This window comes from Rhinoraja longicauda, chromosome 5 (genome assembly GCF_053455715.1).
Source record: "Rhinoraja longicauda isolate Sanriku21f chromosome 5, sRhiLon1.1, whole genome shotgun sequence".
NCBI lineage: Eukaryota > Metazoa > Chordata > Chondrichthyes > Rajiformes > Arhynchobatidae > Rhinoraja > Rhinoraja longicauda.
In genome coordinates this window covers 6,065,363-6,084,778 of record NC_135957.1, presented here as the reverse complement: position 1 = coordinate 6,084,778, position 19,416 = coordinate 6,065,363, and positions in this window count along the sequence as shown.

The window sequence follows — 19,416 nt, the reverse complement described above, 5'->3', positions numbered from 1 at the left end:
CCTGTTTTCTTTTCAATGCATGTTAATAATTCTGCATATTCCATGAAAATCATTGAAAGGAATTGACACCTGACACACTGGCACATATTTCTCTCTCTAACAATGCCAAACAGATTAGATTGGTCCTTTATCTCAGGTACTGTTTGCGATATATACATTGATGAAAATGTAGGTGGGCTGATTACTACATTTGCAGGCGACACAAGGATTGGTGGCATTGTCGAGAGTGAGGAAGGTTGTTAGAATATCCAGCAAGATAAGAGATTAGTTGGAAATATGGGCGGAGAAATGGCCAAGAGTGAGGTAGGACAGGTGTGAGGTGTTGCACGCCGGGAGTTTGTATGGAAGGGGAAAGTCTACAGTTAATGGCAAGACACTTAAGAGCATCGATGTTCAAAGGGACCTTGGTGGTCAAAGTCTGAAAGTGGCAACACAAATAAAGTAACACCATCTCATATTTCGTTTGGGCGGCTTACAACCCAGTGGTATGAATAGTGATTTCTCTAACTTCAAGTAACCTCTCTCTCTCCATCCCTTCCCCCATCCAAGTCGCACCAGGTTCCCGTTCTCACCTAGCAAACATCTACTGTATCCGCTGTTCCAGATGTCAACTTCTCTACATCGGCGAGATCAAGCGCGGGCTTGGCGATCGTTTTGCTAAACACCTCCGCTCAGTCCGTCTCAACCAACCTGATCTCCCGGTGGCTCAGCACTTCAACTCTAGCTCCCACTCCCAATCTGACCTTTCTGTCCTGGGCCTCCTCCATTGTCAGAGTGAGGCCCAGCGCAAATTGGAGGAACAGCGCCTCATATTTCGCTTGGGCAGTTTACACCCCAGTGGTATGAACATTGACTTCTCCCATTTCAGGTAGTCCTTGCTTCCCCTCTCTATCCTCCCCCTCCCTTCCCAGTTCTCCTACTCGTCTTCCTGTCTCCGGCTACATCCTGTCTTTGTCCCGCCCCCTCCCCGACATCAGTCTGAAGAAGGATCTCGACCCGAAACGTCACCCATCCCTTCTCTCCTGAGATGCTACCTGACCTGCTGAGTTACTCCAGCATTTTGTGTCTGCCTTCAGCTGACAATGGCATGTTTCCTTTATCATCCTCACTTTTTTGCATATCTTTCATTCAATTGTTCTTTATCTCTCTACATCACCGTCTATATCTCTGGTTTCCCTTTCCCCTAACTAGTCTGAAGAAGGGTCTCGACCCCAAACGTCACCCATTCCTTCTCTCCAGAGGTGCTGCCTGACCCGCTGAGTTACTCCAGCATTTTGTGTCTTGTCTTCAACACAAATAGATGGATTGGTAAAGAAGGCAAATGGACATCGTGACACTCGGACTACTTTTAATCAGACTTTACTGGACATTATTTTGCACAAAACGTTATTCCTTTTATCATGTATCTGTACAATGTGGACGGCTGGATTGTAATCATGTATAGTCTTTCTGCTGACTGGTTAGCACGCCACAAAAGCTTTTCACTGTACCTCGATATATATAACAACAAGCAAAGCTAAACTAACCTGAACTAAACTAAACTAAAATTTGGGAATTCACATTGCGGCCTCATAACACTTTGGTTCGTCTGCCCTTGGAGTATTGTGTACAGTTCTGGATGCCTCAATACAGGAAGGATGTGAAGGCATTGGAGAGGGTGCAGAGGAGGTTTACCAGAACATTATATGGATTAGAGACCATTAGCCATAAGGAAAGCTGCAAAGAATTACAGATGTAGAAAATCAGTGGTGGGCCTGTATAATGAAAAGCTTTTGTTTACTGGCTGAGAAGGTTGGCACAGTAGGCACAGCTGGTAGAGTTGCTGCCACCCAGCGCCACAGACCCGGATTCGATCCTGATCTCGGGTGATGTCTGTGTTGAGTTTGCACGTTCTCCCTGCGACCACTCCCTCTGCCTACACGCCCACGCTATCTACGCCAATCGTATTTCGAAATACGTGTATCAGACGTGGAGTTTTGCTCGGTACCCTTTCCAGTTGACTGTTGCCCTGATCTAAGAGCGGGCTTGAAGGAAGGCCAGGTCCAGGTTTGTTGTTGGCAACATCAGCCCATCCACCGAGTCTTGCTGCTCGAGCGTGCTTAATTGTCATGTGTACCAACGACAGGATAATTAAATTTTTACTAGCTGTAGCTTAACAGGTCTGTGAACTCCACACACACAGATGATATTTAACAAACAAAAATCCAATACTCTTTCCTGACTGAGCAATTTCTAAATGAGGCGTCGCCCTCATCTGTTCCTGGAAACCAAAGCAAAACAAGAGGGGACAGAGACAGATATTGAACGGAAATTAATGTGAGAGTGTAATTAGGGAGCACATTGGTGATAAGCCTGCCTTGTGAAATCAGAAGACGTTCGGTAAAGCATCGACGGCCTGTTTTAATGGAACATACCCGCCTGTGTGTGTGTGTGTGTGTGTGAATGTTTGTGTGTGTGTGTGTGTGTGTGTGTGTGTGTGTGTGTGTGTGTGTATATGTGTGTGTTTGTGCGTGTGTGCGTATGTGTGTGTTTGTGTGTGAATGTGTGTATGTGTGTGTGTGCGTGCGTGCGTGCGTGAATGTTTGTGTGTGAGTGTGTGTATGTGTGTGTGTGCGTATATGTGTGCGTATGTGCGTATATGTGTGTGTTTGTGTGTGAGCGTGTATAGTGTGTGTATATGTGTGTGTGTGTGTGTGTATGTGTGTGTGTGCATATATGTGTGTGTGCGTGCGTGTGTGTGTGTGTGTCTGTGTGTGGAGGATGCTTCATTCTTCCTTGTCCTGTTTTGTACTGGCTGTGCAAGTTGAAAGGTTCGGGCGTTTGTGCCACTCTGGTCAGACATACAAAGAAACAAAGCACTTAACGCCTGTCTTCAGAGCCATCAGTTGCCACAATCAGCCGGGGCGACCGAACCATCCTAACAACAACTAGCGAGCAGCCCTGAGCTACTGTGTTCCTCATTGGAGAACCACAGACTATCTTTAATCAGACTATACTGGCTTTATCTTGCACTTGCACGCAACAAAAGCTTTTCACTGTACACGCACCCATAAACAAAACTAAATTAACTAAACTGAACCAAATGCTATTATCGTTATTCCCTTTATCATGTATCCGCACACTGTGGACGGCTCGATTGTAATCATGTCTTGTGTTCCTGCTGACTGGTCAGCACGCAATAAAAGCTTCTCACTGTACCTCGGTACACGTGACAATGTACCAAACTGAAGAGTGGTTCCCAGGGCAAGTCTTCTACGCTCAGTTTTATGTTCAGCTTCAGCCAAACAGTATGAAGAAGGGGCTGGACCCAAAACACTGCCTGTCCATTTCACTCCACAGGTGCTGCCTGACCCGCTGAGTTCTCGGCCGAGTTTGCTGCATTGAGTGCAGTTCTGGTCGCTCCATTACAGGGAGAATGTGGAGGCTTTGGAGGCTGGAGAAGAGTTTACTGGATCGCTGCACGGATCAGAGGGATTTAGCTACAGGGAGAGGTTGGACAGACTTGGAATATTTTCTCTGGAATACAGGAGGTTGAGGAGACCTGCTAGAAGTATATAAAATTGTGAGAGGACATAGCACGTAAACCAGAAAACAGGCACAGGGACAGGCCTTGTGGCCCACAATGTCTGTGCTCAACATGATGCCAAGACTGACTCTTATCTCCTAGATCCCACTGTTCTACAACACTCCTCAGTGACCCTGCAGTTCAATGCGAAGGTCTTACTCATTGAGATGCTGAGAGGCTTCAGAAGCCTTGAGAGATTTGAGAATTGTATTGGAGAGGGGGTAGAGGAGATTCGCCAGCTTTTGCCCTGGAAATTTCATTGAGGTAGAAGATCGGTTTAGTTTAGTTTAGAGATACAGCGCAGAAACAGGCCATTTCGTCTCACCGTGTCCGCGCCGACCAGCGATACCCGCACAATAACACTATCCTACACCCACCAGAGACAATTTTTACATTTACCAAGCCAGTTAACTTACAAACTTATACGTCTTTGGAGTGTTGGAGGAAACAGAAGATCTCGGAGAAAACCCATGCAGGTCAGGGGGAGAACGTACAAACTCCGTACAGACAGCACCCGTAGTCGGGATGGAACCTGGGTCTCCGGCGCTGCATTCGCTGTAAGGCGGCAACTCTACTGCTGCGCCACTGGTTGATCAGTTGTGATCTTGAGCAAAAAACAAAAACAGGCTTGAATGATTGTCTGGCATCCCAGTACTAATTCACATGTACCTCACAGTAGTTCACAAGGACTTGACAATGGGACACATTAAGGCGTGCAGAAAAGATTTAGCAAAATGTTGCCAGGACTTGAGGGCCTGAGGTATAGGGCCTGAGGGAGGGCTTGAGGGCCTGAGGGAGAGGTTGGGCAGGCTAGGACTTTATTCCTTGGAGTGCAGGAGGCTGAGGGGTGATCTTATAGAGGTGTACAAAATCATGAGGGGAATAGATTGGGTGGACGCACAGACTCTTTTATCCAGGGTAGCAGAATCAAGAACCAGAGGACAAGGGTTTAAAATGAGAGGGGAAAGATTTAATGGGAACCTGAGGGGCATATATTTCACGCAGATGGTGGTGGGTATATGGAACGAGCTGCCAGAGGAGATTGTTAAGACAGATACAATAACAACATTTAAAAGACATTTGGACAGAACGGGAAAGATTTAGAGGGATATTGGCCAAATGCGGGCAAAGGGGACCTGCATAGATGGAGCATCTGGGATTGCATGGATGATGTGGGCCGAAGGGTCAGTTTCTGTTCCGTGTAACTCAATGATTTTCCTTTTCTCCTTAAATCAGCTTTGTCATAAGAGATCAAGTCGGCCATAATACATAAATCAAATGATAGATTAAATTGTTAAAACAATAATTCTTAATCCAAACATAATAACTACTTAGGAAATGACGGAAGTGTTGGATTTGCTGCTTGCCCTGACAAATACTGTGGCAATTTAAGAAAGTTTACCACTAATAATTTTCCTGCATTCCCACACTCACCCACTCTTATCCCTAATGGAAGACGGACATGCCGAACCCCTGAGACTACTGGGCAATCAGTGATAACATCCTGTGGAATTATTTGGATAATGGGACATAATGGGATTGATCATAACATTTTCAGGGAAGGCCATCCACAGGGAGCCATTTCTACTTGAGTCACCTCCGCAGTTCCCACCATATTCCCCTTGTGAAGCAAGACCTACTCGTGTACAAGGTGAAGACTCAAGGAACCGCGGATGCCAGAGTAACTCAGCGGGTCAGACAGCATCTCTAGAGAAAAGGAATAGGTGGCGTTTCAGGTCAAGACCCTTCAGCAAACTGGTCTCACGGGACTCACTGGGTTCCGACCCGTAGAACCTAGAACATGGACCAGCACAGCACAAGAACAGGCCCCTTCGGCCCACAATGTCTGTGCCAAACATGATGCCAAGACCAACTCTTATCTGCCTGCACATGATCCATATCCCTCCATTCCCCGCATATCCATGTGCCTGTCAATAAGTCCGTTAAACGCTACTACGGGAGTGGGGAGATGAAGGGATGTAGATTCTATAAGGTCACCCCCTCAGCCCCTTGCGTTCCAGGGAAAAGTCTGGTTCGCGTAATGCAGTGGATCTTCACTCTTTTGCGCTACCTGATGTAATCAGAGATAGTTCGTTTTACTTTAGAGGTAAAGCATGGAAACAGGCCCTTCAGCCCACCCAGCCCACATCGACCGACCTCATACACTAGTTCTCTCCGACACACCAGGGGCCATTTACAGAAGCCAGTGGTCTCTGACGCTGTAAGGCAGCAACTCTACCGCTGCCCACTGTGCCACCCTTGGTATAGTTTGATTATACTTAAGTATGGTACTTTTGACTTGACACAATAGCACGCAGAGGAAGGTTTTTCACTGCATCACGGCACAGTGACAATAATAAATCAACATCAGGGTGGCATGGTGGCGCAGTGGTAGAGTTGCTTCCTTACAGCGCCAGAGACCCGGATTCGATCCTGACCATGGGTGCTTGTCTGTATGGAGTTTGTACGTTCTCCCCGTGACCCGCGTGGGTTTTCTCCGAGATCTTCGGTTTCCTCCCACACTCCAAAGACGTACAGGTTTTTTGTAGGCTAATTGGCTTGGTATAAATATAAATTGTCCCTAGTGTGTGTGTGTGTGTGTGTGTGTGTGTGTGTGTGTGTGTGTGTGTGTGTGTGTGTGTGTGTGTGTGTGTGTGTGTGTGTGTGTGTGTGTGTGTGTGTGTGTGTAGGATAGTGTAAGTGTGTGAGGATTGTTGGGCGGCGCGGACTCGCTGGGCCGAAGGGCCTGTTTCCACGCTGTATCTCTAAAGCTAAAACTAAATACTAAAATCAATACCAATGCCAAAATGATTTCAGACTTTGCGGAAAACACAATATAAATTCATGACTCGCGTCTCCTTGAAAGAGGCTAGAATTACTGCCAGCTAAATCCTCTGGAAAGCTCTAGTGCAAATGGCCTGTGTTCCTGACCAAGTTTTCTGGATGCAGCCCATGATAAACAGCCTTGCATCCATTCCAAAGGTCAATGCCAAATTTGGCAATAATCTCTGCATGAACTCTTTTCTAAGCAATTTGCAGATCATATGATACTTTTCCCCCAGTTACAAATAGTACATGTTAAAATAATACCCTCATCTTTCAGCCCAATTTGGATTAAGTGTTCATGACTAGGAAAAGCTCAAACGTCAGAACAAAGTGCACTGAAATCTGATATAGACTGTATCGGTCTCTTTAATCGAGACAATTCACTGGATGTTTTCAAGAGAGAGTTCGATTTAGCTCTTGGGGCTAAAGGAATCAAGGGATGTGGGGAGAAAGCAGGAACGGGGCACTGATTTTGGATGATCAGCCATGATCATATTGAATGGCCATGCTGGTTCGAAGGGCCGAACGGCCTACTCTTACACCAATTGTTCTACGGTTCTTTTTTCTGTGAGACAATCCACATGTCCTTTATTACCAGTGCATGGGATTCTACATTTTTAACAGGTTTTGTTTTGAGCTATAGCATGGATCCTTTGGCCCACCCACCCCACACCGACCATCGATCAACCGTTCACACTAATTCCAAGTGTAGGAAGGAACTGCGGATGCTGCCTTAAACCAGAGATAGACACAAAAAGCTGGAGTCACTCAGTGGGACAGGCGGCATTTCTGGAGAGAAGGAATGGGTGACGTTTCGGATCGAGACCCTTCTTCGGAGTCTGAAGAAGGGTCTCAATCCGAAACATCACCCAATCCTTCTCTCCAGAAATGCTGCCTGTCCCGCTGAGTGACTCCAGCTTTTTGTGTCTATCTTCACACTTTCTAGGTTCCATGTTATCCCACTTTCTCATCCATTCCCTACAGATTAGAGAGCAATTTTCACAGAGGTCAATTAACTTACAAACCTGCACGTCTTTGGGATGTGGAACAAAACTGGACACCCAGAGAAACCCACATGGTCACAGACAACAGCCGAGGTCAGGATTGAACCCAGGCCTTTGGTGCTGGGAGGCAGTGGCTCTACCAGCTGTGTTACCGTGCCACTCTCTTCAAGAGTTACGTGCGTTTAATTGTCATATATATCAAAAGCATATGAATGAAATTCTTACTTGCTGCAGCTTAACTTTGTTTTGCATGCTATCCAATCAGTTCAGATAATACTATACATAAATATAATTGAGTCAAACTCAAGTACAATACGTTGAGCAAAGGGGAAGATACAGAGTGCAGAATATAGCTCTCAGCATTGTAGCGCACCAGTTCCACAGACAAAATCCAATGTCCGCAATGGGGTAGAGGTGAACCGGACAGTACCCTAGCTTAAGGAAGGGCCGTTCAGAAGCCTGATAACAGAGGGGAAGAAGCTGTTCCTGAGTCTGGTGGTGCGCACTTTCAAGCTTCTGTATCAGGAGCAGGGTGTGAAAGGTCTTTGGCTGCTTTCCCGAAGCAGTTTGAAGTGTAGATGGAGTGGATGGTGGGGAGTCTGGTCTGTGGGATGGACTGGGCTACATCCACAACTGTCTGCAGTTTCTTGTGGTCTTGGGCAGAGCTGTTCCCACACCAAGCTGTGATGCAGCCCGACAGCGTGCTTTCTACTGTATAGCTGTAGAAGTTTGAAAGAGACATTGGAGACGTGCCAAATTTCCTCCATCTCCTGAGAAGTTAGAAGTATTGGTGTGCCTTTATGGTGCCTCTTTCTGACTGAGGTCTGCGTCTAGCTTTCCCTTGCATTTGTAAGCACTGTTCATCTTAATTGTGGAAGGTTTTGGGCTTTATGTATGTTGAAGTATGGGACAGTGGTAGAGTTGCTGCCTCGCAGCGCCAGAGACCCGGGCACGATCCTGACTACGGGTGCTGCCTGTATGGAGTTTGCACGTTCTCCTTGTGCCTTGTGGGTTTTGCTGTGGTTTCCTCCCACACTCCAAAGACGTACAGGTTTGTATGTTAATTGGCTTTGGTAAAATATTAAATTATCCCTAGTAGGTGGGATAGTGCTAGTGTACAGGGTGATCGCTAGTCATGGGCATGAAGGGCTTGTTTCCACGCTGTAGTATCTCTAAAGTACTAAATGTAAAGAGATGTTCAGCACAGATCACTGAAGGCTCAGAAGATTTAAAAGAGATATTTAGAGGGACTGAAAGTTAGAGGTTGGTAATTAGAGGATTAAACCATATGGGGAAAAGAACCGGGGCAACAGAGGATAATATTTTTTCTTCAACAAGGGATGAGGATTTGAAATGCATTTGGCCGCAGAACAGTGGCAGAACATGCCAAGAATTATAATCTGCGCCTAAGTTTAATATTGAACAAAACATAAAGTGCAGGGGGAACATAATAGCGTTGGAAGGAACTGCAGATGTTGGTTTAAACCGAAGATAGACACAAAATGCTGGGGTAACTCAGTGGGACAGGCAGCATCTCTGGGGAGAAGGAATGGGTGACGTTTCGAGTCGAGACTCGTGTTCAGACTTTCGGGGGAGAGGGAGATACAAAGTGGGTCAGGCACCATCTGTGGAGGGAAATGGACAAATAATGTTTAGGACCGTGACCTTTCTTCAGACTGATTGTGGTTGGGTGGTGGGGGGGGAATGAAAGATAGGCGCAGGGCAAAGCCTGGCAAGTGATAGGGTGGATACAAGTGAGGGAGCGGGGTGATTGTCAGATAGAAAGCATTTGATCGGGATGCAACACAACAGCTCCATCCAAGACCGGGAGAAATTGTAGCGAATTGTGGACGCAGCCCAGACCATCACACAAACCAACCTCACTTCCACGGACTCCATTTACACCTCACGCTGCCTCGGCAAGGCCAGCAGCATACTCAAGGACGAGTCGCACCCTGGCCACTCCCTCTTCTCCCCTCTCCCATCAGACCAAAGGCACAGAAGTGTGAAAACGCACACCTCCAGATTCAGGGACAGTTTCTTCCCAGCTGTTATCAGGCAACTGAACCATCCTACCACAACCAGAGAGCAGTGCTGAACTACTATCTACCTCTTTAGTGACCCTCGGACTATCCTTGATCGGCTTTACTGGCTTTGCTGGCTTTACCTTGCACTAAACGTCATTCCCTTATCATGTATCTATACCCTGTAAATGGATTGATTGTAATCATGTATTGTCTTTCTACTGACTGGTTAGCACGCAACAAAAGCTTTTCACTGTACCTCGGTACACTTGCCAATAAACTAAACTGAACTGGGGTGGAGGAAGCGACAAAGGCAGGAGATGAAAAGGTGTCAGAAAAGGAGATGTGAGGATTGAAATATAAAGCCAAAGGGAGCAATACCGGTTGAAGGTGAATGGGAAAAAGGAAGAGGGGTGGGGGAGGGTGTGGGGGGGGTGGGTGTTAAAAAGGAAAATAGGGACTCAGGTATGGGGAATGAGTGTACGGAGGAGAGTAAAAGAGCAGGGTGATAGACACAAAATGCTGAAGTAACTCAGCGGCAGTAAGTAACAGGCAGCATCATCTCAGGATAGAAGCAATGGCGATGCCGCTGAGTTACTCCAGCATTTTGCATCTATCTTCGGTGTAAACCAGCGTCAGTGGTTCCTTCCTACACAAAGGAGCAGGGTGACTGGGGAAGGGTGGGGGGGGGGGGGGGGGGGGGTGGGGGAGAAATGGATGCACACCCAGCGTGGGGGGAGAGACACAGGAATGAGGTGGGTTAGGGTTAGGGTGAGGGGGGGGGAGTTACTTGAAATTGGAGAACTTCAAACCAGGGGTTGTAAGCTACTGCGGCTCCTCCAGTTTGCATGTGGCCTTGCCCTGGCAATGGAGGAGGCCCAGGAACGCAAGGTTGGTGTTGGAATGGTAGGAGGAATTAATCTTCAATTCCTCATGTCCAATGTTTAATCTTTAAACGGTAAAGTGAAAGATCGCCACATTAATTTTCTTTAACTGGCAAAAGACAGCCAAGTGAGCTCAAACCGGTCGCAGGGTGTTATTTATTTTAGTTGTTTGTCATGGAGAGAGGAAGTCATTTGCGTTCATCCTTGCTTCTGTGTAACACTCCTGACCATTCTCCAGTGCACTTTGACCCTTGTTTCTTTTAACCCCTTCAGGAGAATAAGACTGACCGATATCCTTTCTGTCCGCACCTTCTGTCCCATCCTCAGGGGTCACGGGAAGAAGGCAGGAGAATGGGGTTAGGAGGGAGAGATAGAACACTCAACAACCAAAAGTCTGTAGCCTCTTTTTGCTCTGGTTTATTTCACTCGCATGTGTAAACTGTAATGTTTTATTCTTAATGTTTTAATGTTTTTATGATTTATTTGTAATTGTTTACTGTATGTTCGTGTTGTTACTTGCGAGCGGAGCACCAAGCCACATTCCTTGTATGTGTACATACTTGGCCAATAAACTTATTCAATTCAATTCAATCCAACATATTGTAAATTGTCCCTAATGTGTGTGTGTGTAGGATAGTGTTAATGTGTGGGAATCGCTGGTCGGCGTGGACTCGGTTGGCCAAAGGGCCTGTTTGCGTGCTGCATCTCGAAACTAAACTAAACTAAACCACAGCAATGGCCTTCTATGGACTGTGTCTGGATAGAGCTCTTAAGGATAGCAGAGTCAGGGGGTATGGGGAGAAGGCAGGAACGGGGTACTGATTGAGAATGATCAACCATGATCACATTGAATGGCGGTGCTGGCTCGAAGGGCCGAATGGCCTCCTCCTGCACCTATTGTCAATTGTCTATTGTCTTTGGATGACTAGGGATTTTGTTTTGTGCTCTAACATGGCTGCCTAGCGTTATAGTTATTCACACTGAATTGTTTTTATTATTATATTTTTTAATTTTTGTGTTGTGCTGCTGAAAAGATTTAGCTGTTCCATTGTTGGTACACATAACAATGAATCTTGACTCTTGATTCAGTTAGAGAAGGTGTCGAGAAGGATTTACAAGTAACAAGCAGAGAATGGATGAGTGCAGGAGGACGTGCAGGTTTGGACACAAAATGCTGGAGTAGCTCAGCGGAACATTCTGGAGAGAAGAAATGGGTGACGTTTTGGGTCAAGACCTGGTCCGAAGAAGTGTCTCGACCCGAAACGTCACCCATTCCTTCTCTCCAGAGATGCTGCCTGTCCCGCTGAGTTACTCCAGCTTTTTGTGTCTGCCTTCAGGTTTGTAGGTTAATTGGCTTTGGTAAAATAAATAGTAAATTGTATCTCGTGTGTAGTGTGTGCTAGTGTAACGAGGATTGCTGGTCGGTACAGACTCGGTGGGCCAAAGGGCCTGTTTCCGCAATGTATCTCTAAACTAAAATTACATATTAAATATCTTGGTAAGTACATAATTCACATCAACAAATCAACCCCAATCATGGTTTTTTTTAAAATCAAAATTCACCCTTGTTTTTATACATGTCAATTTGTAGGGCATCCTGATGGTGGGATTTTGTCCATCAAATAGGTTGTGATGGGCTACATATCAGGTTATGTCCTGACTCCGGGCAGAAAAAGTGATAGAGAATTGGCAGAGGGCAGCACGGTGGAACAGCTGGTAAAGGCTCTGTAACACAGCGCCAGAGATCTGGGTTCGATCCCGATCTCAGGTGCAGTCTGTGTGGAGTTTGCACTTTCTCCCTGTGACCACGTGGGTTTCCCTCAGGTGGTAGGAGCAGAATTAGGCCATTCAGCCCATCAAATCTACTCCACCATTCAATCACGGCTGATCTATCTCTCTGTCCTAACCCCATTCTCCTGCCTTCTCCCCATAACCTCTTCTGTGGCACCAGCCTTCTGTGGCAAAGAATTCCACATCCACTCTATCCAGGCCTTCCATTATTCTGGAAGTTTCAATGAGGTCCCTCCTAATCTTTCTAAACTCCAGCGAGTACAGGCCCATTGCTGTCAAACGCTCATCATATGTTAACCCGCTAATTCCTGGAATCATTCTTGTAAACCACCTCTGGACCCTCTCCAGAGCCAGCACACCCTTCCTCAGATATGGGGCCCAAAATTGCTCACAATCCTCCAAATGCGGCCTGACCAGCACCTTATAGAGCCTCAGCATTACATCCCTATTCTAGTATACAAGCCCTCTTGAAATAAATGCTCCCGTTCCTCCCACATCCCAAAGACTTGCGGGTTTGCAGGTTAATTGACCTCCATAAATTGCCCTTAGTGCATATGGAGTGGATGAGAAAATGGGATAAAATAGATCTCGTGTGAACGGGTGATCGATGGTCAGCGTGGACTCAGTGGGCCGATGGACCAGTTTCCATGTTGTATTTCTAAAGAGTGGACTCTAAACTCTATTGCACTTGAGTTTGACGATTTTATTTAGGTATAGTATTATCTGATGTGTTTGGAAAGCATGCGAAACAAAGGTTTTCACTGCACGTTGGTACATGCGACAATAATAAACTTAAACCTAAACCTTCTTCTATGAATTCTTGAAAGTTTATGTGTACGTACATACCAGCGAGTCCATCAACAGTAAGTGGGTGATGTTGGTTGGCCCTTTTAACTGGAACAATGAGATGATCGGAGAGGCTATGCTGCCCTCTGTCAGCTTTGTAGGTAACTGCAGATGAGTGAGCTTTCCTCCTGCTATCTCAGGCAATCTGAGATGAAGAATCTCTCCTCTCCGAGTTGGTTCTGGGGCAGCTGATGAGGTCAATGTATTACCGGCCAACTTTCTCATGGTAGGGGGCTTTTGGGATGTCAGTGGATGGGGCACTTAGGTGAGAAAGGAAACATTTGATCGGAACCTGAGGGACAAGGTTTTCACTCAGAGAATGATGGGTATAAGCTGCCAGTTATAATCAGCTGCCAGAGGAGGTAGTTGAGGCAGGTACTATAAATGCATTTAACAGCGTTCCTATCATTTTTTTTGTTTGCAAATTATTTACCAGTATTAATGCAATGGTGTCATTAATTGATGATACAATGATTACAGATAAGGCTATGTTTGGTTTTGTTTTGGAAAGGAAACGTGCAAAAACTGATAGACAATAGACAATAGGTGCAGGAGGAGGCCATTCGGACCTTCGAGCCAGCACCGCCATTCAATGTGATCATGGCTGATCATTCTTAATCAGTACCCCGTTCCTGCCTTCCCCCCGTACCCCCTGACTCCGCTATCCTTAAGAGCTCTCTCTAGCTCTCTCTTGAATGCATTCAGAGAATTGGCCTCCACTGCCTTCTGAGGCAGAGAATTCCACAGATTCACAACTCTCTGACTGAAAAAGTTTTTCCTCATCTCAGTTCTAAATGGCCTACCCCTTATTCTTAAACTGTGGCCCCTTGTTCTGGACTCCCCCAACATTGGGAACATGTTTCCTGCCTCTAACGTGTCCAACCCCTTAATAATCTTATATGTTTCGATAAGATCTCCTCTCATTCTTCTAAATTCCAGTGTATACAAGCCTAGTCGCTCCAGTCTTTCAACATATGAAAGACCCGCCATTCCGGGAATTAACCTAGTAAACCTACGCTGCACGACCTCAATAGCAAGAATATCCTTCCTCAAATTTGGAGACCAAAACTGCACACAGTATTCCAGGTGCGGTCTCACTAGGGCCCTGTACACGAAGACCCAATGGTAGCACGAATGACAACACCTCGTCTTCCCTCTGGCCATGTTGGAGTCTTCCAGACCCATTGTCAAAGTGTCACCTTTAGCAAACTCAATTCCTCTCTGTGTCAGAGTGGCCATTTCTACAGTAAATCACTCAAAAGAGTCATTCATAACTTTTTGTTCTTATCAACTGTTTGTTCTTCAACAACACAGTCATTACCGTGTGGTTACCGTGTGGTTACCGTGTGGTCATTACTGTGTGGTCATTACCGCGTGGTCGTTACCGCGTGGTCGTTATCGCGTGGTCGTTACCACGTGGTCGTTACCGCGTGGTCGTTACCGTGTGATTACCGTGTCATTACCGTGTTGTTCCCGTGTGGTCGTTACCGTGTGGTCATTACTATGTGGTCATTACCGTGTGGTCATTACCGTGTGGTCGTTACCGTGTGGCCGTTACCGTGTGGTTACCGTGTGGTCGTTACCATGTGGCCGTTACCGTGTGGTCGTTACCGTGTGGCCGTTACCGTGTGGTCATTACCGTGTGGCCGTTACCGTGTGGCCGTTACCGTGTGGCCGTTACCGCGTGGTCATTACCGTGTGGCCGTTACCGTGTGGTCATTACCGTGTGGTCGTTACCATGTGGTCATTACCGTGTGGTCATTACCATGTGATCGTTACCGTGTGGTCATTACTGTGTGGCCGTTACCGTGTGGTTACCATGTGGTCGTTACTGTGTGGTCGTTACCGTGTGGTCGTTACCGCGTGGTCGTGATAAAAAACTTTATTCTCTCCATCCTCCGAGACTAAACTGCCCCCCTATCTCTGGCTAGGCTAGCCTCCTCAGATGCAGACACTCCCCATTACGTATCAAACCACACCCACAAGCATGTTAGAAAAACAAAAACTAGAAATATTAAACATGGCCATAATACCGTGTGGTTACCGTGTGGTTACCGTGTGGTCATTACCGTGTGGTCATTACCATGTGGTTAACATGTGGTTACCGTGTGGTCATTACCGTGTGGTTACCGTGTGGTCATTACCGTGTGGTCATTACCGCGTGGTCGTTACCGTGTGGTTACCGCGTGGCCACCGTGTGGTCATTACCATGTGGTCGTTACGATGTGGTCATTGCTGTGTGGTTACCGCGTGGCCACCGTGTGGTCATTACCATGTGGTCATTACCGCGTGGTCCTTACCATGTGGTCGTTACCGTGTGGTTACCGTGTGGTCATTACCGTGTGGTCGTTACCGTGTGGTCATTACCGCGTGGCCAACGTGTGGTCATTACCGTGTGGTCATAACCGCGTGGTCGTTACCGTGTCGTTACCGTGTGGTCATTACCATGTGGTCGTTACCGTGTGGTCATTACCGTGTGGTTACTGTGTGGTTACCGTGTGGTTGTTACCGCGTGGTCATTACCATGTGGTTACCATGTGGACATTACTGTGTGGTCATTACCGCATGGCCGTTACCGTGTGGTCGTTACCGCGTGGTCGTTACCGTGTGGTCGTTACCGTGTGGTCGTTACCGTGACGTTACCGTGTGGTCATTACTTTGTGGTCATTACCGCGTGGTCATTACCGTGTGGTCGTAACCGCGTGGTCGTTACCGCGTGGTCGTTACCGTGTGGTCGTTACCGTGTGGTTACCGTGTGGTTACCGTGTGGTCGTTACCGTGTGGTCGTTACCATGTGGTCGTTACCGCGTGGACGTTAACGTGTGGTCGTTACCATGTGGTCGTTACCGTGACGTTACCGTATGGTCATTACCATGTGGTCGTTACCGTGTGGTCGTTACCATGTCGTTACCGTGTGGTCATTACTTTGTGATCATTACCGTGTGGTCGTTACCGCGTGGTCGTTACTGTGTGGTCGTTACCGTGTGGTTACCGTGTGGTTACCGTGTGGTCGTTACCGTGTGGTCATTACCGTGTGGTCGTTACCATGTGGTCGTTACCGCGTGGTCGTTACCGTGTGGTCATTACCGTGTGGTCTTTACCGTGTGGTTACCGTGTGGTCATTACCGTGTGGTCATTACCGTGTGGTCGTTACTGCGTGGACGTTACCGTGTGGTCGTTACCATGTGGTCGTTACCGTGTGGTTACCGTGTGGTCGTTACCGTGTGGTCGTTACCGTGTAGTTAACATGCGGTTACCGTGTGGTCGTTACCGTGTGGTTACCGTGTGGTCATTACCGTGTGGTCATTACCGCGTGGTCGTTACCGTGTGGTTACCGCGTGGCCACCATGTGGTCATTACCATGTGGTCGTTACGATGTGGTCATTACTGTGTGGTCCTTACCATGTGGTCGTTACCGTGTGGTCCTTACCATGTGGTCATTACCGTGTGGTTAACGTGTGGTCATTACCATGTGGTCCTTACCGTGTGGTCGTTACCGCGTGGCCAACGTGTGGTCATTACCATGTGGTCGTTACCGTGTGGTCGTTACCGTGACGTTACCGTGTGGTCATTACCATGTGGTCGTTGCCGTGTGGTCGTTACCGTGTAGTTACCGTGTGGTCATTACTGTGTGGTCATTACCGCGTGGTCGTTACCATGTGGTCGTAACCGCGTGGTCGTTACCGCGTGGTCGTTACCGTGTGGTCGTTACCGTGTGGTTACCGTGTGGTTACCGTGTGGTCGTTACCGTGTGGTCGTTACCATGTGGTCGTTACCGCGTGGACGTTACCGTGTGGTCGTTACCATGTGGTCGTTACCGTGACGTTACCGTGTGGTCATTACCATGTGGTCGTTACCGTGTGGTCGTTACCGTGTGGTCATTACCATGTGATCGTTACCGTGTGGTCATTACTGTGTGGCCGTTACCGTGTGGTTACCATGTGGTCGTTACTGTGTGGTCGTTACCGTGTGGTCGTTACCGTGTGGTCGTTACCGCGTGGTCGTGATAAAAAACTTTATTCTCTCCATCCTCCGAGACTAAACTGCCCCCCTATCTCTGGCTAGGCTAGCCTCCTCAGATGCAGACACTCCCCATTACGTATCAAACCACACCCACAAGCATGTTAGAAAAACAAAAACTAGAAATATTAAACATGGCCATAATACCGTGTGGTTACCGTGTGGTTACCGTGTGGTCATTACCGTGTGGTCATTACCATGTGGTTAACATGTGGTTACCGTGTGGTCATTACCGTGTGGTTACCGTGTGGTCATTACCGTGTGGTCATTACCGCGTGGTCGTTACCGTGTGGTTACCGCGTGGCCACCGTGTGGTCATTACCATGTGGTCGTTACGATGTGGTCATTGCTGTGTGGTTACCGCGTGGCCACCGTGTGGTCATTACCATGTGGTCATTACCGCGTGGTCCTTACCATGTGGTCGTTACCGTGTGGTTACCGTGTGGTCATTACCGTGTGGTCGTTACCGTGTGGTCATTACCGCGTGGCCAACGTGTGGTCATTACCGTGTGGTCATAACCGCGTGGTCGTTACCGTGTCGTTACCGTGTGGTCATTACCATGTGGTCGTTACCGTGTGGTCATTACCGTGTGGTTACTGTGTGGTTACCGTGTGGTTGTTACCGCGTGGTCATTACCATGTGGTTACCATGTGGACATTACTGTGTGGTCATTACCGCATGGCCGTTACCGTGTGGTCGTTACCGCGTGGTCGTTACCGTGTGGTCGTTACCGTGTGGTCGTTACCGTGACGTTACCGTGTGGTCATTACTTTGTGGTCATTACCGCGTGGTCATTACCGTGTGGTCGTAACCGCGTGGTCGTTACCGCGTGGTCGTTACCGTGTGGTCGTTACCGTGTGGTTACCGTGTGGTTACCGTGTGGTCGTTACCGTGTGGTCGTTACCATGTGGTCGTTACCGCGTGGACGTTAACGTGTGGTCGTTACCATGTGGTCGTTACCGTGACGTTACCGTATGGTCATTACCATGTGGTCGTTACCGTGTGGTCGTTACCATGTCGTTACCGTGTGGTCATTACTTTGTGATCATTACCGTGTGGTCGTTACCGCGTGGTCGTTACTGTGTGGTCGTTACCGTGTGGTTACCGTGTGGTTACCGTGTGGTCGTTACCGTGTGGTCATTACCGTGTGGTCGTTACCATGTGGTCGTTACCGCGTGGTCGTTACCGTGTGGTCATTACCGTGTGGTCTTTACCGTGTGGTTACCGTGTGGTCATTACCGTGTGGTCATTACCGTGTGGTCGTTACTGCGTGGACGTTACCGTGTGGTCGTTACCATGTGGTCGTTACCGTGTGGTTACCGTGTGGTCGTTACCGTGTGGTCGTTACCGTGTAGTTAACATGCGGTTACCGTGTGGTCGTTACCGTGTGGTTACCGTGTGGTCATTACCGTGTGGTCATTACCGCGTGGTCGTTACCGTGTGGTTACCGCGTGGCCACCATGTGGTCATTACCATGTGGTCGTTACGATGTGGTCATTACTGTGTGGTCCTTACCATGTGGTCGTTACCGTGTGGTCCTTACCATGTGGTCATTACCGTGTGGTTAACGTGTGGTCATTACCATGTGGTCCTTACCGTGTGGTCGTTACCGCGTGGCCAACGTGTGGTCATTACCATGTGGTCGTTACCGTGTGGTCGTTACCGTGACGTTACCGTGTGGTCATTACCATGTGGTCGTTGCCGTGTGGTCGTTACCGTGTAGTTACCGTGTGGTCATTACTGTGTGGTCATTACCGCGTGGTCGTTACCATGTGGTCGTAACCGCGTGGTCGTTACCGCGTGGTCGTTACCGTGTGGTCGTTACCGTGTGGTTACCGTGTGGTTACCGTGTGGTCGTTACCGTGTGGTCGTTACCATGTGGTCGTTACCGCGTGGACGTTACCGTGTGGTCGTTACCATGTGGTCGTTACCGTGACGTTACCGTGTGGTCATTACCATGTGGTCGTTACCGTGTGGTCGTTACCGTGTGGTCATTACCATGTGATCGTTACCGTGTGGTCATTACTGTGTGGCCGTTACCGTGTGGTTACCATGTGGTCGTTACTGTGTGGTCGTTACCGTGTGGTCGTTACCGTGTGGTCGTTACCGCGTGGTCGTGATAAAAAACTTTATTCTCTCCATCCTCCGAGACTAAACTGCCCCCCTATCTCTGGCTAGGCTAGCCTCCTCAGATGCAGACACTCCCCATTACGTATCAAACCACACCCACAAGCATGTTAGAAAAACAAAAACTAGAAATATTAAACATGGCCATAATACCGTGTGGTTACCGTGTGGTTACCGTGTGGTCGTTACCGTGTGGTCATTACCATGTGGTTAACATGTGGTTACCGTGTGGTCATTACCGTGTGGTTACCGTGTGGTCATTACCGTGTGGTCATTACCGCGTGGTCGTTACCGTGTGGTTACCGCGTGGCCACCGTGTGGTCATTAC